This window comes from Bombina bombina, chromosome 1, assembly GCF_027579735.1.
Source record: "Bombina bombina isolate aBomBom1 chromosome 1, aBomBom1.pri, whole genome shotgun sequence".
NCBI classification, from domain to species: domain Eukaryota; kingdom Metazoa; phylum Chordata; class Amphibia; order Anura; family Bombinatoridae; genus Bombina; species Bombina bombina.
In genome coordinates, this window is record NC_069499.1 from 358,820,211 (window position 1) to 358,845,853 (window position 25,643).

Sequence of the window (25,643 nt, forward strand, 5' to 3'; positions counted from 1 at the left end):
AGTAGAATCAATTTCAGAATCACTAACAGAATTCTTTACAATAAACCACACTCCAGATGTCAGTCCTTTTTTGGTATGGGAGGCGCATAAATACTACACCATGGGTCACCTCATTAAGTTTAAATCACAAAAGATCTAGCAAAAAAATAAAAACACAACCGATTAGCATCCTCACTCTCCAGACTAGAACACCTACATAAATTAGATCCAACTGATGTGCAGATCCTTACCCAATTTACAGACACTAGAACTTAATTACAAGACCCTCTCCACCAAACAAGCACAACAACACAACCTAAACAGAAGATTTTTCTTAGAAAGTAACAAAGCCAGCAAATTTCTAGCTCAAGCCCTTAATAAGAAATAAAAAATGTCCTATATACATAAATTAAAACTCCCAAATGGGGAAATGGGTCATACTACAAAAGAAATAGCCTACACTCTTACAGAATACTTCAGAAAAGTATACAATATGCCCAACAGACCCTCAGATCCTGATTTTCAGAACCACTGTGAAAATTATATTAGAGGAGCTAACTTACCAACCCTAACACAAGAAATGACAGACCAACTAGATCAACCTATTAAAAACTTAAAAATAGGGAAAAGCCCCGGCCAAGTATGATGGATTTTCGGCCAAATATTACAAAACATTTGATAAAATCTTAGGCCCCAACTACTATCCCTCTTTGAACATATAGACAACGGACAGTCCCTTCCATCCTCCATGTTAGAGGCAAGAATTGTAGTCATTCCTAAACCAGGAAAGAACCCCAAAGACCCTGCCAGTTATCACCCAATGTTGCTCCTAAACCTAGACATTACAACTTATGCTAAACTCCTGGCCACCAGAATCAATAAATTCCTACCACAACTTATCCACTTAAATCAAACTGGCTTCATCTCTGGGAGGGAAGCTTGGGACAATACAAACAAAGTTATACAACTCATAGAATATGCAAAACAGTCCAATATACAAGCAGTAATCATGGCCATGGATGCAGAAAAGGCCTTTGATAGGTTAGATTGGCTCTTTCTGCGCAATACTCTAAACACATTTGGCTTTAGCCAACTATCGATCAACCGTATCTTTGCCTTATCTTCAGACCCTTCAGAAGCTACCAAGTTTAATAACACACTATCCCCAAACTTCCCAATCAGAAATGGTAGGAGACAGGGGTGTCCGCTATCCCTGTTACTCTTCACCCTGGCGATGGAGGTATTAGCATCCTACATTCTGAATAATCCTAATATTAAGGGCATACTCATTGACAAGGAACAATACAAAATATCACTATACGCGAATGATGTCCTATTTTCTATCACCTCCCCTATAACTTCAATCCCATCAATCATACAAACTCTAGCTACATACAGACTGTCACGGATACCAGACAGCTAAGGCTACCCCCCACCCCCTACAACCTTACCCCTGTTTCTCAGTGGTTTTGGGCTCCTCAGAGCAACCACAATCCCTGGAAGCATTGGTTTGCTTGTCTTGTGAAAAGCTGGTGTATGTCTAGGAAAACCTTCCTAGGCTGGCCTGGCTCCTGAAACTCCCGGTCAGCCACAGGACAGCAGGACACCTGCTAACTTTACCCCTGGTCGCTCCAGCAACCATGTGCCCCAGAGCTCCGCTCTTTTGGGTATTAGTAGCCCCTAGGGAGGATAAGAGGTGGGGGAATTACGGGAGGGGAGCTCCTTTAGGAACTGGGGGTTTTGGACACCCCTAACTCCATAACTTCAATGGACTGTAACTCCGGTCCCCAGTAACGAATCATACTGATTTTAGAACTGTGGCATCTGGGGACTGAGAGCTTTAAAATAACATCCTGGAAGTGCCGCCACTCTACCGGGATCACCCCGAAACCACCACCCCTGGGTCCTGGGCCTGTGGCTTCTATGGATGTGCCAGCCTGTCTGGAGGGGAGGGAATGGGAATATTGGGATATTGTCCAGCGTTTTATCAAGATGAGTTGAGTGTATAAAAGATGTGTGTGTTTCTCAATAAAATCACCTGAATTTTCACCTGAATGGTAGTCTGTCTAGTTATTTGGGTGGGCTCCTGCTAGAATCATTTTCCTGAGCTACATAGCAACCTGTTCCAGGCAGAGGAAGGACACTCTGGCAGAGCTACCTAGTCTGGGTAGCTGGAGTCTGCCACAGGGTGGGACCCTGAATACTGGCGCTGTCGGGCATCAGGGGTGGCTACAGGTTTTGGTCACTTGCCAGCTACATAGCTGCAGTCAGCAGGGAGGAAGCAGGACCTGTTTGGCTGAGCTACCCAGTCAGGGTAACCGGGGTATCCGTCACACAGACATTATTCTAATTTCTCCATCAACCATTCCAAATCAGAACTTTTAGGTATAGGGATAGAACAGGAGATATTACAAACACTTCATAGAAAACACTCCCTAGAAATACAAAAAGAATCTATTAAATACTTAGGAATATATCTACCTACAGACCATACAATATTACACAAACACAACTATGATAAGCTAATGTCAGAGATCAAAAGAGATCTAACCGAGTGGAGCCATAAATCGTTATCATGGCTAGGTGCGGATATCCGCGGTAAAAATGACCACTCTCCCCAGAATATTATATTTATTCAACACCCTTCCAATTCCACTACCTAAAATATTTATTAACAATCTTCAAAATACCCTAAATAGATATATTTGGTCCAATAAATGCCCTAGAGTAGCAAAATCCACTTTATACCGTACTAAACCAAGCGGAGGTTTAGGAGTACCTTGCATTGATAAATATAGAACAGCACTGATACTTCAAAGGATAGCAGACTGGTGCAATTGAGAATGAGAATGGGTGCAACTCGAGCATCTACTCTTACAAAAACCACAACTAGGTGCACTATGTTGGTTACCTAAGAACATGTGGCCTAAAGTCAAAGACTTACCCAATAATAGATTATGTTTTCCACCGCTAAAGCATCCATCTCAGCAAATATTATAGAAACTAACTATAAAGTACTGATGCAATGGTACTTAAAGGGACACTGAAACCAAATTTTTCCTTTCGTGATTCATATAGAACATGCAATTTTAAGCAACTTTCTAATTTACTCCTATTATCAATTTTTCTTCGATCTCTTGCTATCTTTATTTGAAAATCTAAGGGTTTTTTTTTTGGTTCAGTACTCTGGACAGCACTTTTTTATTGGTGGATGAATTTATCCACCAATCAGCAAGAACAACCCAGGTTGTTCGCAAAAAATGGGCCGGCATCTAAACTTACATTTTTGCATTTCAAATAAAGATACCAAGAGAATGAAGAAAATTTTATAATAGGAGTAAATTTGAAAGTTGCTTAAATGTTCATGCTCTATCTGAATCACAAAAGAAAAAAAAAAATGGGTTCAGTGTCCCTTTAACACCCTATAGATTGAAAGTAATATACCCCAACGCGTCAGATAGATGTTGGAGAGGATGCAGCAAAATGAATACTCTAATACAGGTTTGGTGATCCAGCCCTCTGTTAACCCCATTGTGTTCACAAGTATTAACACAAATCAATATCACATTATCTACTAACATCAAACTTGACCCAGCCTTTATATTATTCCACAGGCCCATTCCTAAATTCACAAAACTATACAAACACACATTGCTTATCCTACTAGACAGCGCAAAGCAGGTTATACCTAGGCACTGGAAGTCTTCAGCGATCCCCTCATTACAAGAATGGCTAAGGCAGGTTAGATCCACCTTTTCATTGGAAAAGCTGCATTACCAACTCTCAGACCAAATGGATTTATACATAGGAATGGCTGATTTACTTAACATTCAACTATAAGAGATATACAACTGCGTCGTATCACATATCCCTCTCCTTATCCCCCCTGCTTCACAACCTTAGTCTGGTATCTACATTTCAAGGCACATTAAATATTTTTATTATGTTCTCATAGACAATACATCAACACAGTCCTGACGAGGCCCCTGTTTCGCTCAGCATTATGGGGCGAAACGCGCGTCGACTTTCTTGAAAACAGCTATCACTGCACCTGTGAATGAAGCAGCTGGCCAAAGCCTGCCCGGGAATTTCAAAAACCAAACTGAAGAAGCAAGCCTGGATCTTGCGGTAATCAAGTGGTTCCTATAAACCGCCTGGATACGGTTTACATACAGAAGCATAACGTACACCGGCAAGTCTGTGTCCCCAGTGAGCAGGGAGACGCGGTTGTGAGAGGTGAGACAAGGATGTCAGAGGCTCATGTCCCGGTCCGTTCGTCAATGATACTGTGACTTTGTTTTTCCCGGATGTTTGCTGCAATACGTTAACACAGGTCTGCTGTATTGTTTCTGCTTTTCACCATTGAAAGATGTTCTATCTGCTATCAAGCAATAATAATGCCAAGTTCTAGTTAACAATAGAGGACGCTTTCACCTCGGTTAACCCTAATTAACGAACATATGTTTGCCAAAAGGTTTATCTCAGCTGGATTACAAAGTGATACAAATTGTTACTAAAGTATAACATCAGATTTCCTCCATCAAAGGACTCATATGGTCTTTATAAAGGACTTTGTTCTGTCACTATTATAGAGAAATTGACAAAAGATTTGTTGTTGTATTTTACTAGTTAGTTACCTGCAGATCACATGTTCTAAACCAGTCTGTTTGCAGCATTTAGTTCTTAAAATATTTGTGATAATATATCATTTTGCTTGGTATGCTTTATTAAAAATCCACTGCAGTGGTGCATTTTAGAGATGATAAGCATTTTAAGCTGTTTATTTTTGTGTTGGCAGCTTCTTGCAATAAACTAGTTGCATGTGTTTGAATCTGTGCATGTGTAGTTCATTTTTTGGATTCTGTGTTACCCTGCAGCCGTACATTTCTAAGGAATTGGATTAAATGGGTTATATTTTGAGTGCTGAAATCCCCTACTTTATTTAATGGTATCTCATATAGCTCTACCATTTCTCTTTATCTATATAATACTGGATTAAATTTAAATTTTAGGGGTCTGCACCACGTCTGATTTTAGCTGACCCTAAGTCATTCGAGATACATATACATATAAATTACCGGAATAAAATTCCTGTGTCTTTGTATTAAGATAGTTTCTGGATCTTTTTGTTTTTCTTCCACACTTTTGTAAATTTAATTATATATATATATATATATATATATATATATATATATATATATATATATATATATATATATATATATATATATATATATATATATATATATATATATATATATATATATATCTATCAATGAACAGATGGCTGCACTCACTGGTCCTTTTCAAACATATTTATTTCTGTGACGTTTCGGGGACCGTATGACCAGTGAGTGCAGCCATCTGTTCATTGATATTATTCACTTTTTTTGCATGCACCCTGGCACGTGGTTTTTGCAAGTGAGAGTGCTCTCCTGTTGCTAATATATATATATATATATATATATATATATATATATATATATATATATATATATATATATATATATATATATATATATATATATATATATGGTATAGTGGTAACCAGTCCACTGTGCTTTTGTTTTGTGTTTTTTTTTGTATATCTAGATTATTGTGAGTATCCTGAACAATAAAAACTAAAGGTTTATTTGTAGATTAGCATTATAGACTTAAAGGGACATGAAACCCAAATTTTTTCTTTCGTGATTTAGAAAGCGCATGTCATTTTAAACAACTTTCTAATTTACTTCTATTATCTCATTTGCTTCATTCTCTTGATATCACTTGCTGAAAAGCATATCTAGATATGCTCAGTAGCTGCTGATTGGTTGCTGCACATAGAGGCCTTGTGTGATTGGCTCAAACATGTGCATTGCTATTTCTTCAACAAAGGATATCTAAAGAACTGAGCAAATTAGATAATAGAAATAAATTGGAAAGTTGTTTAAAATTACATGCCCTATCTGAATCATGAAAGTTTAATTTTGACTAGACTGTCCCTTTAAGATTCACATGAGAATCATATAATAGACGAGCATAGACTGGAGTCAAGATCACTGAGGATTAAGGTCTACAGTGAATAATTCATGAAGTTCTATAGATTTTTTTCTTAATCTTTTTTCTATAACAGCTCTTGGTGCATCTACTGATTCAGAAAGAGGCTCCATTTGCCCTCTATAAAACCAACAGTTTATGAAAATACTTATAAAGTAAAGGTTATATATTACATAGACTTTCACTAAACCTACAGTAGGGAAAACAAATCAATGCTAAGTGCATGCTGCATTGTGATGTTCATTGTCTTCTATATCTATTTTTTTTTTTTTTTTTTAATAAAGGAGGGTTCTATAGTAACATCACACTATAAAGGATGATGTATTAATCAAATCAGCAGTGTAGGTTTTATCTTATTGGTGGAGATGTAGGTGGTCCACAGCATCAGGGGTATATTTTGGCCTTGTCCATCCATATCTATGTCTAGGGCAGCATTAATATGGGGCAGCAAATGTAGTTTTATAGTATTATGCGTTCCCATCAAAGGGTCAGCCAATAGCCTATTAAAGACTAGACTTATTTTTTTTATTTTCTTTGTGCAGTGAAGTTTTTTTTTTGGGTGTGGAACCAAGAGAATTCTTGGCATATGTTAATATCACATTAAGTGCGTGTCTTTTTCTATGGAATTAAAAGCCTAATTCTGAAATGAATAACACTGATAATAGAATTGACTGCATTGAATACTATACTGTAAACTACTAGTTAGAGGACACGATTATGCTAAGCAAAATTATCAATATAACTGCAAAATCTACCTTCTGGCTAGGTGGAGAAAGGATAGAATATTCAACTAAAGAAACAAGATGTGAGCGTTATAGTCAGGTGTAGGAAAATGGCACTATTATTTGTTTGTCAGGTGACTATAGTTATTAGTCAGGAGAGAAAACTTCATTAGTCCCCTCAATTGTAAACCTAATACTTACTCTTACTAGTCATCTGAAATTGTTTTACTAGTCAAGGACAAGGGGAAAATTCCAGCCCTGGCTATAATGAATACACATATGGACCAGTAACAGAAGGGCTTTGTGATGACTGTATTTTTGTGCCATAGGCAGTGCTCATAGTTATTTCCTACCATACAGTGCCTGTATCCCATACAGTGCCTACATTTTATTAGATGTATAATTATAACCCTGACAAAGGGTTAAGTCAAACTGGTCTGCATCCAGGATCTTTAAATAATCTCTGTGCTGTCACAACACAATGTTGGGGAGGAAAATCACTTCCACTGATATAGATAGACATATTAGTCATGTCTTGTTAAGCTATGGTGTGCTGGAAACCTAATTAATGAAAGATCTGAAAACATGCAAATTAGGTGTCTTAAGTGTGGTTTATGTTTATTCAATATTCTAATCAAGCCCTATAGGAAACAGAGCACTGGGAGATTTATATATGTATGTTTGTAGAAAAATGAGATATTTTATATATTTATTCATTAAAATATTTACATCCTGATTATATTTTATATTATTAGAATGTTAATATTTGTTGGTTATATATATATATATATATATTTAATAAGGACTACCATATGGGGATATGAATTGGTCTTACTTTCCTCAAACACAATTGTATATAAAATCAGCAGTGAGAAAGGAGACAGATTGGCGGACAGATTGTACCTCTCCCTCGGAGGTGCAAGTTAGCCATGACTTGGAAAGGCTTTGCTGTCTGTTTGATTAGTGATGAGCAGTCAATTGTGTGTTACAAAAAAAAAAGTTATGGAGGAAGTGGAAAAAAATTTTAGATTTATTTGAAAAGTTTGCTTTGGCTTTTATGTTAAGCTAAAGACAGTGTCTAATTTCCATGTGTTTATGTTTATTGCTAATTTACCATTTTTGGCTGGCATGATGAAGGAGAATAACATTGTTTATCCTGAAGGAAAAAAAACAATTTGTAAAATCAATGCCTGGTGGTTTCACAAACAACTCATATTGCTTTTATTGCAATATAATTCTCAAGTAATACAAACCTAAAATAGACTCAACATAAAGGGCCTATAGATGTGGCAAATGATAACACTCTAAACTAGATTTATAATTAAAGGGACATTACAGTCAATTTTTATATATGTATCAAAAATAAATCAATGCTTTCAACTAGACTTGTGCAGGTGCCAACAATGTGTTTCGTACAAATTTTTTGTATAAATATTCGGGGAAATTAGCGGCGGTTTCCAGGGCAGGACCTTCTCCTTTTGTGCAGGCACTGGGAGCCTCCGCGCTAAGCATCCTGTGTGGTCGGGGCTCTATTAAGAAGAGGAGGGGGTTTGCTCAGCTCTGCTGCACGCTCAATGTAAGTATTAGGGCCAAAGGAAACAAATGAATACTGGCAAATTTCTTCAGGTTTTTTTTTAGTTTTCTTAAAAATTTGTTCATTCAGATATTTGTTTCATTAAAACTAAATGAATATCCAATTTACATCTCTGCTTTCAACATTATCTACATATAAAATAAATGTTTTAGAAACATTTAAGTCTGTTATTTTGTTAGTACCATTTGTATGGTATGCCGTCAAGGGACACACCCGTTGGAAAGCTTCTTGAGTGTTTATCTTATCTCCTCTGCTGTTGCCAAGTAGGGAGAGATACAAATTTGCATTCTGTTACAACATTTGTATTTATATCTTTGGGTGAAGTCCTTACACCCTTTTGTTTTTATCAACCATTTAAATAAATATGTTGTACTATATGGAAGCCTGAGCCTGTCTTACCTACCACACCACTTGGATATCCTGGATCCCAACATCCTATTGCAGGATCAGTGTAGCTGGGTCACTGTGATTTCCCAGCTTGTGTCAATTAGCACATTGGTGCTGCTCTCCTTGTGAGTATCATTTTATTATAAGATCAGTTTTATTACTACTTTCGCAGTGTTGCACTAGGAGGCGCCCTCTCTCTTTGTGATCCTTTCACAGATTCCTAGAGATACAAATCAAGCAATCACTGTGTAGAACTAATTCTAAGTAATACATTTCTGCCTCACTCAGAAAATAGATTGAATTATTATACCTACTTTCATGTGAAAATTATATTTCTTTCCCTGAGACCCTGGAAAACATCATGAAGTTTTCAGAACCTTTACTATTTGCTATGTAATATTATACACATTGATATCTGTAATTGGCCACAGCAACTGTGATAAGATAACATTCTTATGGCTAGATTACGAGTTGTGCGTTAGGCTTAAAAGTTAGCTGGCCCTAACGCTGCTTTTTAACGCCCGCTGGTATTAAGAGTCTTGCAAGTACAGGTCTACCGCTCACTTTTTTGGCCAGACTTGGAAATACCGCAAATCTACTTACATAAATTGCGTATCCTCTGTTTTCAATGGGACTTGCATAGCGCCGGTATTACAAGTCTGCCACAAAGTGAGCGGTAGACCCTCTCCTGTCAAGACTGGTACCGCATATTAAAGTCAGTAGTTAAGAGTTTTACACTACAACGCTGTAGCATAAAACTATTGACTAAAGTGCTAAAAAGTACAGTAACACCCATAAACTACCTATTAACCCCTAAACTGAGGCCCTCCCGCCTCGCAAACACTAAAAAAAAAATTTAACCCCTAATCTGCCAAACCAGACATCACCGCCACTATAATAAATATATTAACCTCTAAACTGTCGCACTCCCGCCTCACAAACATTAGTTAAATATTATTAACCCCTAATCTGCCATCCCTAACATCGCCGACACCTACCTACATTTATTAACCCCTGTTCTGCCGCCCCCAACGTCGCCGCCACTATACTAAAGTTATTAACCCTAAATCTAAGTCTAACCCTAAGTCTAACACCCCCTAACTTAAATATAATTTAAATAAATCTAAATAAAAATTACTATAATTAACTACATTATTCATATTTAAAACTAAATACTTACCTATAAAATAAACCCTAAGCTAGCTACAATATAACTAATAGTTACATTGTAGCTAGCTTAGGGTTTATTTTTATTTTACAGGCAAGTTTGTATTTATTTTAGCTAGGTAGAATAGCTACTAAATAGTTATTAACTATTTAATAACTACCTAGCTAAAATAAATACAAAAGTACCTGTAAAATTAAACATAACCTAAGTTACAATTACACCTAACACTACACTATAATTAAATTAATTCCCTAAATTAAATACAATTAAATAAAATTATCTAAAGTACAAAAAAACCCAACTAAATTGCAGAAAATAATAAAGAAATTACAAGATTTTTAAACTAATTACACCTAATCTAATCCCCCTAACAAAATAAAAAAGCCCCCCAAAATAAAAAAGCCCTACCCTACACTAAATTACAAATAGCCTTTAAAAGGGCCTTTGCGGGGCATTGCAAAGTAATCAGCTCTTTTACCAGTAAAAAAAATTACAAATCCCCCCAACATTAAAACCCACCACCCACACAACCAACCTTACTCTAAAACCCTTTAAATAGCCTCATCCAAGATGGTGTGCCTTCAATTCCGATTGGCTGATAGAATTCCATCAGCCAATCGGAATTAAGGTAGAAAAAATCCTATTGGCTGATGCAATCAGCCAATAGGATTGAAGTTTAATCCTATTGGCTGATCCAATCAAGTTATTTCCTTGATATTTGAGAATTATTTTTAATTTTACTTTATTTTCACTCACTAATACATATTAGTTTAAGATTTTCTCGTACAAACATTTAACCCGTGCTTTTAGCGCTTGACTTTATTTACACAATTTATACATCTTGTTTTCTTTGAGGGGAACATACAAGTCCAGCAGGGTTTTTTCCTTAGCGCTTCTACTTTTCTTCTATTGCACTAATGAAGCTCTTTCACAACACATTATATTCTCTAAGCATGTTCCATCTGCAGGTCTCTCTAATGTATCTCCCCATCTGTGTGCAGGCAAAGTTTGTTCAAAGTTCAAAGTACACTTATTTAACTGATGGAATAACTGACAATAATGTGTATCAAACTAGAGGCAAATACAAGTTAAACTGTTGTGAAAACTTTTCAGTTTGATTTGTATTTGCTGCAAGCTGAGAATTTATATTAGTGCAAGGTGCTCCACTCCACTGTTAACCTCACTCTCCTCTGTGAGATTATGTATCCCACAGAGCTTCAATTCTATCCAATGGAGGATCTCTCATCTCTCATCTCTGAGGGACTGCCAGGATCTGCCCTTTTTAAAACAATTAAAGGGACATGATACCTAAGTGTTGAATCACTTAAAAGTGAGACAGCATATCTGTAAAACGCTAACTAGAAAATATTACCTGAAGATCTCGATGTAAAAAGATATTTTACCTAAAAATGTCCTCAGTAGTCACATCCCACTGTAAAGTGACTTTAAGCATCCAATCGGGATGCATGCTCTAGGGAGCGTACATCTGGCATGTGCAGCACAGTCACTTTATTCCCTTTTCATCTTGAGGAGGTTTATAATCTTAAGAAATCCCATGACATCACAGTAAAGCAAAGTGTGAACTCAGCACTAATGATGCTGATATCAGGCTCCATCTGCTGACAGACTCTTGCACTGCAGCTAGATTATAATGTGTTGAGTGTCTCATGTGGTGACATAACTGTGCAACCATGCACTGCTAAAATATAAAAAAGCTTATTTGATTGACATAACATACATAATAAAAGCTAAAAAAATCTACCAAAGGGCATAAGATAATGAACATCAACATGCAAAGTTTCATGAAAATGTCATGTCAGCTGTAGTCAATGGACTTTTTCTAAAAAATGTAAAAATAAAATAAATTAAGGGCTAGCTTACAACTGGCGTGCTAATGTTCGCTTGCACAATATTAAAGTATCACACTTTTTAATAGATATTCCCTTGCACATTACCTACTAGGCACTAGTTAAAGTGCAAAAAAAAAAGCAATTTAGCTTTTTAGAAAAGTTTGTTTCGCGGTTTGTTTCTCTCATGTAAACTGTTTATTGAAAAAGAAGCCGAAGAATGTAATAAATAAAGAACAGAATGTTCCGATTTCGGCCGAGGGCAGATACGCTCCAGAGTGCTCTGTTCTAATCAGAGCCTCGGGCGCCGCAACTGCCTCTGGGAACCTTGCCATGGGTCTCAGCCCGCACGTCTTGAAATTCTCTGTCTGGGAAATTATCTATCTATCTATCGAATCTATATTAAATAGGGTTCTTTATTTATTTCGTTAAACTCAACTATTATTTAACATCATGTTCTTTATTTATTTCGTTAAACTCAACTACAGGGAGTGCAGAATTATTAGGCAAATGAGTATTTTGACCACATCATCCTCTTTATGCATGTTGTCTTACTCCAAGCTGTATAGGCTCGAAAGCCTACTACCAATTAAGCCTATTAGGTGATGTGCATCTCTGTAATGAGAAGGGGTGTGGTCTAATGACATCAACACCCTATATCAGGTGTGCATAATTATTAGGCAACTTCCTTTCCTTTGGCAAAATGGGTCAAAAGAAGGACTTGACAGGCTCAGAAAAGTCAAAAATAGTGAGATATCTTGCAGAGGAATGCAGCACTCTTAAAATTGCAAAGCTTCTGAAGCGTGATCATCGAACAATCAAGCGTTTCATTCAAAATAGTCAACAGGGTCGCAAGAAGCGTGTGGAAAAACCAAGGCGCAAAATAACTGCCCATGAACTGAGAAAAGTCAAGCGTGCAGCTGCCAAGACTATTCAGCTTTGATATTAATGAGTTTTTTGGGTTCATTGAGAACATGGTTGTTGTTCAATAATAAAATTAATCCTCAAAAATACAACTTGCCTAATAATTCTGCACTCCCTGTATAATAATTAATGAAATTAACAGAATGTTATTTATTTATTAAATGTGGCTCTTTTTAAAACGCTTATACATTTCTCTGAGTCAAGGCTTGATAGGCTGCAGATATTTCTCTAGGGAATTCTGGTAATTGCTAGTCTTTTTTTTTTGTTTTTTTAGAAGAAGGCTTATAACATAGCCTCTATTATCTGCCAGAACAATTCCCCATGTAGCTTCAAGTTAGTCCAGAATTGTCCCATACATTTATATCAACGCTGCCAAGCACATTTCCTTATATTGTTTAGTGGTACTAAGATCCCCTCTTTAAGTGTGCCTTTATTTACCACACTTTATACCCAGAGAAAATGTGTCAGCCGTACCACCTCAGAATTATTGTACTCTGTGAGCACGTCACTTGCGGTATCCTTTCCAGCTTTTTTTTGTGTATGGTAGCAGCCAAGGAAGCGGATGACAGTAGCCAGTCTCCTGCGCTCAGCTGCCTTAAGCTCAGTATTATGTTTGTGTTTCCTGCTATCTCACTTCTTAGCATAGACTGTCAGGCAGAATGTGGTATAGCCGCAGGCTAATAACGGCCAAGAAGATGTTCCAGCTCGGTTGAGAATGATTTCACCCCAGGTTGCTCCACAGAAAAACAGCAAGATTCCGCGGGCTATGCAGGTGTATCAAAGCTCCACCCCTCTCAAAAATATGCACTTTAACGACACTGAAGCCGTTAATGTGAAACATTACCTAGTTAAAGTGCGGATTCCGGAATTTATCTGAGCAAATCAGTTAATCTGCAGATTACCTAGGTAATGTGCACATTAACTGATTCCCCACTTTAGCGGTAACATATACATATATATAACTGTGCAGTTGCACCAACGGAACGCCAACGGTCTTGCCGCCTGGACTTAGCTGCACAGTGGTGGAGGGTATTTAATGGGGTAAGTCAATGTTATGTACATTTTGTTTTTTGTGGTCTGAGGAAGGGATACAACCCCGAAACGTCACCAATAAATAATTTGATGATTTCAAATACCGGAGAGTGCCTTATTGGATTATGGAATAATATATATATATATATATATATATATATATATATATATATATATATATATAAATATATATATATATATATATATATAGATATGTAAATACCTATACCTATATATATTCATATAAATATGTAGGTATTTATATATATATATATATATATATATATAGACTGTTAGTAGAGATGGAGGGCACTCACAGGACTTCATACAAGAGATAGCTTTTATTATTGTAGTTATACAAATATGGTGTCATATATATATATATATAATATAGACACCATATTTGTATAACTACAATAATAAAAGCTATCTCTTGTATGAAGTCCTGTGAGTGCCCTCCATCTCTACTAACAGTCTATGTATATCATTTGAGGATCGCACCCGGGCACTAGAAGTATTGATGTGGATGGAGTGCTAGGCCACCGGCTACTATATATATATATATATATATATATATATATATATATATATATATATATATATATATATATATATTAATATGTATATATATATATATATATATATATTATTTGAAACAAAATAGGAAAAATAAGGGTGGTCCTAGTCCATCTTATCTCAACCAGAAATCAAAATGTGTAGCTGGAAATATAATCAAATGAAGTGAAATCAATTTACATAAATATTCCAATCTTTATTAATACAAAAATAAACATAAAAAAGCGCTCACCATCTAGTAAGGATTTCAAGCCATTCATATATTGCTCACCAGATCAAGATCTATCATCTGCGCCCGCGGGAGTGATGTCTCATTACTACTGCTCCACCGGATTAGTTGCATTTTGTGATGGTCCTCTCAGAGCTTTACCTCTATCCGGCCTGTATATAGTTTACCTAAAAAACAGTATTCTCAGTGTTCACAGGGTCAGACCTGTCCGGTGAGCAATATACGAATGGCTTGAAACCCTTACTAGATGGTGAGTGCTTTTGTCTATTTTCACCTACCGGGGGAGGACTGTTTACTTGATTGAGACAATGATCACAGGGTCGCAATAAACTCTGCCCTTGCCGATTTCTAAATAACTTTGGCTTCTGCTATACTCTGCTGTCAGCGGATACCTTTGCCTGCATACTAACATCTGACACTATTTCTTTGCATGACTAACATTAAATATGAATTGCTATGGGATCAGTATGCTTTGATTTGATCATTTGCAGAGGAATTGCAGGATCTGTTTTGGGCCACCTTTAACACAAACTTTATTATAGGTAGTTAGATAAAGGATAGTGTATTTTATGATTATCTTTTGATGGTGTCCTTTACTATTTTAGAGTTTTTATTTTTGTATTAACAAACGGCCAGATTACGAGTTTTGCGTTATGAGCTATGTGGTGCTACCGTGCAGTTTTTTATCACCGCTCACTTACATACAGCGCTGGTATTACAGGTTTTTACAAACCCGGCGTTAAAAGGCAAGAAGTGAGCATCGAGCAAAATTGTGCTCCATACCGCACTTCAATACCAGCGCTGCTTAAGTGATATACATCAATGGGGAGAGCCGGCTGAGAAAAAGTCTAACACCTGCAAAAAAGCAGAGTAAAACTCAGTAACACAGCCCCATTGATTCCTATGGGGAAACACAATTTATGTTTACACCTAACACCCTAACATGAAACCCAAGTCTAAATACCCCTAATCTTACACTTATTAACCCCTAATCTGCTGCCGCCGACATCACAGACACCTACATTATTCTTATTAACCCCTAATCTGCTGCTCCGGACACCGCCGCCACCTACATTATACCTATTAACCCCTAATCTGCTGCCCCCAACATCGCTGACACCTACATTATATTTATTAACCCCTAATCTGCTGCCCCCAATGTCGCCGCAACCTACCTACACTTATTAACCCCTAATCTGTCGCTCCCAACGTCGCCGCCACTATATTAAATGTATTAACCCCTAAATCTAAGTCTAACCCTAACACCCCCTAACTTAAATATAATTTTAATAAATCAAAATAAAATTACTATCATTAACTAAATTATTCCTATTTAAAACTAAATACTTACCTATAAAATAAACCCTAAGCTAGCTACAATATAACTATTAACTATTAGTTACATTGTAGCTAGCTTAGGGTTTATTTTTATTTTACAGGCAAGTTTGTATTTATTTTAACTAGGTAGAATAGTTATTAACTATTTAATAACTACCTAGCTAAAATAAATACAAAATACATAAAATAAATCCTAACCTAAGTTACAATAACACCTAACACTACACTACAATTAAATAAATTAACTAAATTAAATACAATTAAATAAATTAAATCAAATTAGCTAAATCACAAAAAAACACTAAATTACAGAAAATAAAAAGCAAATTACAGATCTTTAAACTAATTACACCTAATCTAATAGCCCTATCAAAAAAGCCCCCCCCCAAAAAAAAAAAACCTAAACTATCAATAGCCCTTTAAAGGGCCTTTTGCGGGGCATTGCCCCAAAGAAATCAGCTCTTTTACCTGTAAAAAAAATACAAACAACCCCCCACAGTAAAACCCACCACCCACACAACCAACCCCCCAAATAAAATCCTAACTAAAAAAACCTAAGCTCCCCATTGCCCTGAAAAGGGCATTTGGATGGGCATTGCCCTTAAAAGAGCATTTAGCTCTATTGCAGGCCCAAAGCCCTAACCTAAAAAATATCACTTAAAGTGACATCATTCAAGATGGCGTCCCTTAGATTCCGATTGGCTGATACAATTCTATCAGCCAATCGGAATTAAGGTAGAAAAAATCCTATTGGCTGATGCAATCAGCCAATAGGATTGAACTTCAATCCTGTTGGCTGATCCAATCAGCCAATAGGATTGAGCTTGCATTCTATTGGCTGATTGGAACAGCCAATAGAATGCCAGCTCAATCCTATTGGCTGATTGCATCAGCCAATAGGATTTTTTCTACCTTAATTCCGATTGGCTGATAGAATTCTATCAGCCAATCGCAATCTAAGGGATGCATCTTGGATGACGTCACTTAAAGTGATATTAATTCCCGAAGAAGACGTTGTTTGAAGAGGATGCTCCGCGCCGGATGTCTTGAAGATGGAGCCGCTCCTCGTCGGAAGGATGAAGATAGAAGATGCCGTCTGGATGAAGACTTCTGCCCGTCTGGAGTACCACTTCTGCCCGTCTGGAGTACCACTTCTGCCTGTCTGGAGGGCCACTTCTGCCGGCTTCCTTGAGGACATCTTGCCACTTGGATGAAGACTTCTCCCGGTAAGTGAATCTTCGGGGGGTTAGTGTTAGGGTTAGTGTTAAGGGTGTATTGGGTGGGTTTATTTTTTAGGTTAGGGCTTTGGGCCTGCAATAGAGCTAAATGCCCTTTTAATGGCAATGCCCATCCAAATGCCCTTTTCAGGGCAATGGGGAGCTTAGGTTTTTTTAGTTAGGCTTTTATTTGGGGGGTTGGTTGTGTGGGTGGTGGGTTTTACTGTTGGGGGGGTTGTTTGTATTTTTTTTACAGGTAAAAGAGATGATTTCTTAGGGACAATGCCCCGCAAAGGGCCATTTTAAGGGCTATTGATAGTTTAGTTTAGACTAGGGTTTTTTTTTATTTTGGGGGGCTTTTTTTATTTTGATAGGGCTATTAGATTAGGTGTAATTAGTATAAAGATCTGTAATTTGTTTTTTATTTTCTGTAATTTAGTGTTTTGTTTTTTTGTGATTTAGCTAATTTAATTTAATGTATTTAATTTAGTTAATTTATTTAATTGTAGTGTAGTGTTAGGTGTTAGGTTTTATTTGTAAGGTCAATTTGTATTTATTTTAGCTAGGGAGTTATTAAATAGTTAATCACTGTTTAGTAACTATTCTACCTAGTTAAAATAAATACAAACTTGCCTGTAAAATAAAATTAAAAAATAAACCCTAAGCTAGATACAATGTAACTATTAGTTATATTGTAGCTAGCTTAGGGTTTATTTTATAGGTAAGTATTTAGTTTTAAATAGGAATAATTTTGTTAATTATAGTAATTTTATTTAGATTTATTAAAATTATATTTAAATTAGGGGGTGTTAGGGTTAGGGTTAGACTTAGATTTAGGGGTTAATACATTTAATATAGTGGCGGCGACGTTGGGAACGGCAGATTAGGGGTTAATAAATGTAGGTAGGTGTCAGCGATGTTGGGGGTGGCAGATTAGGGGTTAATAAGTGTAATGTAGGTGGCGGCGATGTTAGGGGTGGCAGATTAGGGGTTAATAATATTTAACTAGTGTTTGCGAGGCGGGAGTGCGTCAGTTTAGGGGTTAATATGTTTATTATAGTGGCAGCGACTATAATAATTTTATTATAGTGTTTGCAATGCGGGAGGGCCTCGGCTTAGGGGTTAACAGGTAGTTTATGGGTGTTAGTGTACTTTTTAGCACTTTAGTTATGAGTTTTATGCTACGGCGTTGTAGTGTATAACTCATAACTACTGACTTTAGAATGCGTTAGGAATCTTGGAGGTAGAGGGTGTACCGCTCACTTTTCGGCCTCCCAGGACAGACTCATAATACCGGCACTATGGAAGTCCCATAGAAAAAAGGGTTTACGAAGTTTACGTAAGTCGCTTTGCGGTAAGGCCAAAAAGGTGTGTGGTGCCCCTAAACCTGCAAGACTCGTAATAGCAGCGGTAGTGAAAAAGCAGCGTTAGGACCTGTTAACGCTGCTTTTTCAGCTTAACGCAAAGCTCCTAATCTATCCGTATGATTGTAATATTTATGTAAATAAAACAATATACTTCAAGAGAACAGCCCAAGGCGTTGAAAGCTTCCTAAGCTACGGATGATCTGCTGTATTGTAAAAACAGAATTTATGCTTACCTGATAAATTACTTTCTCCAACGGTGTGTCCGGTCCACGGCGTCATCCTTACTTGTGGGATATTCTCTTCCCCAACAGGAAATGGCAAAGAGCCCAGCAAAGCTGGTCACATGATCCCTCCTAGGCTCCGCCTTCCCCAGTCATTCGACCGACGTAAAGGAGGAATATGCATAGGAGAAATCATATGATACCGTGGTGACTGTAGTTAGAGAAAATAATTCATCAGACCTGATTAAAAAACCAGGGCGGGCCGTGGACCGGACACACCGTTGGAGAAAGTAATTTATCAGGTAAGCATAAATTCTGTTTTCTCCAACATAGGTGTGTCCGGTCCACGGCGTCATCCTTACTTGTGGGAACCAATACCAAAGCTTTAGGACACGGATGATGGGAGGGAGCAAATCAGGTCACCTAGATGGAAGGCACCACGGCTTGCAAAACCTTTCTCCCAAAAATAGCCTCAGAAGAAGCAAAAGTATCAAATTTGTAAAATTTGGTAAAAGTGTGCAGTGAAGACCAAGTCGCTGCCTTACATATCTGATCAACAGAAGCCTCGTTCTTGAAGGCCCATGTGGAAGCCACAGCCCTAGTGGAATGAGCTGTGATTCTTTCAGGAGGCTGCCGTCCGGCAGTCTCATAAGCCAATCGGATGATGCTTTTAAGCCAAAAAGAGAGAGAGGTAGAAGTTGCTTTTTGACCTCTCCTTTTACCAGAATAAACAACAAACAAGGAAGATGTTTGTCTGAAATCCTTTGTAGCCTCTAAATAGAATTTTAGAGCACGAACTACATCCAAATTGTGCAACAAACATTCCTTCTTTGAAACTGGATTCGGACACAAAGAAGGCACAACTATCTCCTGGTTAATATTTTTGTTAGAAACAACTTTCGGAAGAAAACCAGGTTTAGTACGCAAAACCACCTTATCTGCATGGAACACCAGATAAGGAGGAGAACACTGCAGAGCAGATAACTCTGAAACTCTTCTAGCAGAAGAAATTGCAACCAAAAACAAAACTTTCCAAGATAATAACTTAATATCTACGGAGTGTAAGGGTTCAAACGGAACCCCTTGAAGAACTGAAAGAACTAAATTGAGACTCCAAGGAGGAGTCAAAGGTTTGTAAACAGGCTTGATTCTAACCAGAGCCTGAACAAAAGCTTGAACATCTGGCACAGCCGCCAGCTTTTTGTGAAGTAAAACAGATAAAGCAGAAATCTGTCCCTTCAAAGAACTTGCAGATAATCCTTTCTCCAAACCCTCTTGTAGAAAGGATAGAATCTTAGGAATTTTCATCTTGTTCCATGGGAATCCTTTCGATTCGCACCAACAGATATATTTTTTCCATACTTTATGGTAAATTTTTCTAGTTACAGGCTTTCTAGCCTGAATAAGAGTATCAATGACAGAATCTGAGAACCCACGCTTTGATAAAATCAAGCGTTCAATCTCCAAGCAGTCAGTTGGAGTGAGGCCAGATTCGGATGTTCGAACGGACCTTGAACAAGAAGGTCCCGTCTCAAAGGTAGCTTCCATGGTGGAGCCGATGACATATTCACCAGGTCTGCATACCAAGTTCTGCGTGGCCACGCAGGAGCTATCAAGATCACCGAAGCCCTCTCCTGATTGATCCTGGCTAACAGCCTGGGAATGAGAGGAAACGGTGGGAATACATAAGCTAGGTTGAAGGTCCAGGGCGCTACTAGTGCATCTACTAGAGTCGCCTTGGGATCCCTGGATCTGGACCCGTAGCAAGGAACCTTGAAGTTCTGACGAGACGCCATCAGATCCATGTCTGGAATGCCCCATAATTGAGTTATGTGGGCAAAGATTTCCGGATGGAGTTCCCACTCCCCCGGGTGAAAGTCTGATTGAAACCTTATGAATTTGGCCTTTGCTAGTTGAGGCCAAGCCTTGAGAGCATTGAATATCGCTCTCAGTTCCAGAATGTTTATCGGGAGAAGAGATTCTTCCCGAGACCATAGACCCTGAGCTTTCAGGGGTTTCCAGACCGCGCCCCAGCCCACCAGACTGGCGTCGGTCGTGACAATGACCCACTCTGGTCTGCGGAAGCTCATCCCTTGAGACAGGTTGTCCAGGGTCAGCCACCAACGGAGTGAATCTCTGGTCCTCTGATCTACTTGGATCGTCGGGGACAAGTCTGTATAATCCCCATTCCACTGTCTGAGCATGCACAGTTGTAATGGTCTTAGATGAATTCGCGCAAAAGGAACTATGTCCATTACCGCAACCATCAAACCTATTACTTCCATGCACTGCGCTATGGAAGGAAGAAGAACAGAATGAAGTACTTGACAAGAGCTTAGAAGTTTTGATTTTCTGGCCTCTGTCAGAAAAATCTTCATTTCTAAGGAGTCTATTATTGTTCCCAAGAAGGGAACTCTTGTTGACGGGAATAGAGAACTTTTTTCTACGTTCACTTTCCACCTGTGAGATCTGAGAAAGGCTAGGACAATGTCCGTATGAGCCTTTGCTTGTGGCAGAGACGACGCTTGAATCAGTATGTCGTCCAAGTAAGGTACTACTGCAATGCCCCTTGGCCTTAGCACCGCTAGAAGGGACCCTAGTACCTTTGTGAAAATTCTTGGAGCAGTGGCTAATCCGAATGGAAATGCCACAAACTGGTAATGCTTGTCCAGAAAGGCGAACCTTAGGAACCGATGATGTTCCTTGTGGATAGGAATATGTAGATACGCATCCTTTAAATCCACCGTGGTCATGAATTGACCTTCCTGGATGGTAGGAAGAATTGTCCGAATGGTTTCCATTTTGAACGATGGAACCCTGAGAAATTTGTTTAGGATCTTGAGATCCAAAATTGGCCTGAATGTTCCCTCTTTTTTGGGAACTATGAACAGATTGGAGTAAAACCCCATCCCTTGTTCTCCTAATGGAACAGGATGAATCACTCCCATTTTTAGCAGGTCTTCTACACAATGTAAGAATGCCTGTCTTTTTATTTGGTCTGAAGACAATTGAGACCTGTGGAACCTTCCCCTTGGGGGTAGTTCCTTGAATTCCAGGAGATAACCTTGAGAAACTATTTCTAGCGCCCAAGGATCCTGAACATCTCTTGCCCAAGCCTGAGCTAAGAGAGAGAGTCTGCCCCCCACCAGATCCGGTCCCGGATCGGGGGCCAGCATCTCATGCTGTCTTAGTAGCGGTAGCAGGCTTCTTGGCCTGCTTACCTTTGTTCCAGCCTTGCATCGGTCTCCAGGCTGGCTTGGTTTGAGAAGAATTACCCTCTTGCTTAGAGGATGTAGAATTTGAGGCTGGTCCGTTTCTGCGAAAGGGACGAAAATTTGTTTTATTTTTAGCCTTAAAAGACCTATCCTGAGGAAGGGCGTGGCCCTTTCCCCCAGTGATGTCTGAAATAATCTCTTTCAAGTCAGGGCCAAACAGCGTTTTCCCCTTGAAAGGGATGTTAAGCAATTTGTTCTTGGAGGACACATCCGCTGACCAAGACTTTAGCCAAAGCGCTCTGCGCGCCACAATAGCAAAACCTGAATTTTTCGCCGCTAATCTAGCTAATTGCAAAGTGGCGTCTAAGGTAAAAGAGTTAGCCAATTTAAGTGCTTGAACTCTGTCCATAACCTCCTCATAAGGAGATGCTTTATTGAGCGACTTTTCTAGTTCTTCGAACCAGAAACACGCTGCTGTAGTGACAGGAACAATGCATGAAATTGGTTGTAGAAGGTAACCTTGCTGAACAAACATCTTTTTAAGCAAACCCTCTAATTTTTTATCCATAGGATCTTTGAAAGCACAACTATCTTCTATAGGGATAGTGGTGCGTTTGTTTAGAGTAGAAACCGCCCCCTCGACCTTGGGGACTGTCTGCCATAAGTCCTTCCTGGGGTCGACCATAGGAAATAATTTCTTAAATATAGGGGGAGGGACAAAAGGTATGCCGGGCCTTTCCCATTCTTTATTTACAATGTCCGCCACCCGCTTGGGTATAGGAAAAGCTTCGGGGGGCACCGGGACCTCTAGGAACTTGTCCATCTTACATAATTTCTCTGGAATGACCAAATTGTCACAATCATCCAGAGTAGATAACACCTCCTTAAGCAGAGCGCGGAGATGTTCCAATTTAAATTTGAATGTAATAATGTCAGGCTCAGCTTGTTGAGAAATTTTTCCTGAATCTGAAATTTCTCCCTCAGACAAAACCTCCCTGGCCCCTTCAGACTGGTGTAAGGGCATGTCAGAACCATTATCATCAGCGTCCTCATGCTCTTCAGTATCTAAAACAGAGCAGTCGCGCTTTCGCTGATAAGTGGGCATTTTGGCTAAAATGTTTTTAATAGAATTATCCATTACAGCCGTTAATTGTTGCATAGTAAGGAGGATTGGCGCACTAGATGAACTAGGGACCTCCTGAGTGGGCAAGACTGGTGTAGACATAGAAGGAGATGATGCAGTACCATGCTTACTCCCCTCACTTAAGGAATCATGTTGGGCAACATTATTATCAGTGGCATCATTGTCCCTACTTTGTTTGTCACATTCATCACATATATTTAAATGGAGAGGAACCTTGGCTTCCGAACATACAGAACATCGTCTATCTGATGGTTCAGACATGTTAATAGGCATAAACTTGATAACAAAGCACAAAAAACGTCTTAAAATAAAACCGTTACTGTCACTTTAAATTTTAAACTGAACACACTTTATTACTGAATATGTGAAAAAGTATGAAGGAATTGTTCAAAATTCACCAAAATTTCACCACAGTGTCTTGAAGCCTTAAAAGTATTGCACACCAAATTTGAAAGCTTTAACTCTTAAAATAACGGAACTGGAGCCATTTTTACATTTAACCCCTATACAGTCCCTGGTATCTGCTTTGCTGAGACCCAACCAAGCCCAGAGGGGAATACGATACCAAATGACGCCTTCAATAAGCTTTTTCAGTGGATCTGAGCTCCTCACACATGCATCTGCATGCCTTGCTTCTCAAAAACAACTGCGCATTAGTGGCGCGAAAATGAGGCTCTGCCTATGACTAGAAAAGGCCCCCAGTGAAAAAGGTGTCCAATACAGTGCCTGCCGTTTTTTTAACAGTATTCCCAAGATTAAAATAACTCTTCAAAGTTATAAACCATTAAATATGCTTATAAAGTAATCGTTTTAGCCCAGAAAAATGTCTACCAGTCTTTAAAGCCCTTGTGAAGCCCTTTATTCTTATATTTAAAACTAAGAAAATGGCTTACCGGATCCCATAGGGAAAATGACAGCTTCCAGCATTACCAAGTCTTGTTAGAAATGTGTCATACCTCAAGCAGCAAAAGTCTGCTCACTGTTTCCCCCAACTGAAGTTAATTCATCTCAACAGTCCTGTGTGGAAACAGCCATCGATTTTAGTAACGGTTGCTAAAATCATTTTCCTCTTACAAACAGAAATCTTCATCTCTTTTCTGTTTCAGAGTAAATAGTACATACCAGCACTATTTTAAAATAACAAACTCTTGATTGAAGAATAAAAACTACATTTAAACACCAAAAAACTCTTAGCCATCTCCGTGGAGATGTTGCCTGTGCAACGGCAAAGAGAATGACTGGGGAAGGCGGAGCCTAGGAGGGATCATGTGACCAGCTTTGCTGGGCTCTTTGCCATTTCCTGTTGGGGAAGAGAATATCCCACAAGTAAGGATGACGCCGTGGACCAGACACACCTATGTTGGAGAAATAAATATTTTTTCAAGTCTTAAAAATACTTATATTCAGTTAGGAGTTTATCTCTTAATTTTCAGACTGGCAAATATCTAGTAAATGGAAAGAACACTTCATCTTTAAATCAGCTTATAAAAGTCTCTAAGATGACCTGACTGTAGTCAAATTTTTCTCATTACCAATAAATCACTTTTCATTATGCTTGTGGCTTTAGATACAGAACAAAATGTTTTAGTGAAAATTAATATTGGTTTAGTAAATACAATGATAGAAGCAAGGAAAGAAGGAAGGACATAGATGCAGAGAAATATAGTGATAGTAAGATAGATAGATAGATAGATAGATAGATAGATAGATAGATAGATAGATAGATAGATTTTTTATTTTTATTTTAAATGATCACAATAACCACCAGTTAAGACTAACAAACCACTTCTAGTTAACACTTGGATATAATAAAACCTCTAATCCAATTCACAAAAATTATTAGGGTATTTATATATATTGATATACATTTGTTATAATCACATTAAACTTTACTGCTCATTACTGCTTGTTTCTATTATTTGATAAATTTAAGTAGAATATTTGTCATCCATAATATCCAACATTTGATCATTTTGTTCCTGTTTAATATAAATCATGAATCATCAAGTGCACAACTTTTTTTCATACATATTTAATTATATATATATATTCATTACATATATATATATATATATATATATATATATATATATATATATATATATATATATATATATATATATATATATATATATATATATATAGTAACAAGGGAGAGCACTCTCACTCAATATATCAACTGCCAGGGGTGCTAGCGTAATTAAATATAGCTGAACACAAAACTGGCACTCTCTGGTCTTTCCAAAAACAATCTTTTACTGTGAAAGTAGTGACGTTTCGGGGACAAACTAAAGGTCTGAAGAAGGGGATACTTTGTCCCGAAACGTCACTACTTTCACAGTAAAAGATTGTTTTTGGAAAGACCAGAGAGTGACAGTTTTGTGTTTATATATATATATAAGAAGTAAGTGAGTTGAATCCAGCACCATAGGTTTTAGTAAAATTTCTTTCCCACCTGTGTGCACGTTACCAAGGAGTATCAGCCAAACTCCAGTGTATACAGTCCATGTAAAAAACAAGGTAACAGCACCACAGCACACAATCTTCTTTTAAAGGTGAAAAATCTTTATTTGAGGTTTAGCAACCAGTAAAAAGCTTTTTACTGGTTGCTAAACCTCAAATAAAGATTTTTCACCTTTAAAAG

At 37.9% G+C, this 25,643-nt stretch overlaps 1 protein-coding gene across 1 annotated transcript in view; it reads right to left on the reverse strand.

The window, feature by feature from the left end:
- Positions 1-25,643, reverse strand: part of TMEM163 (transmembrane protein 163) — a 448,530-nt gene that overhangs the window by 136,667 nt on the left and 286,220 nt on the right. The window lies entirely within an intron of this gene.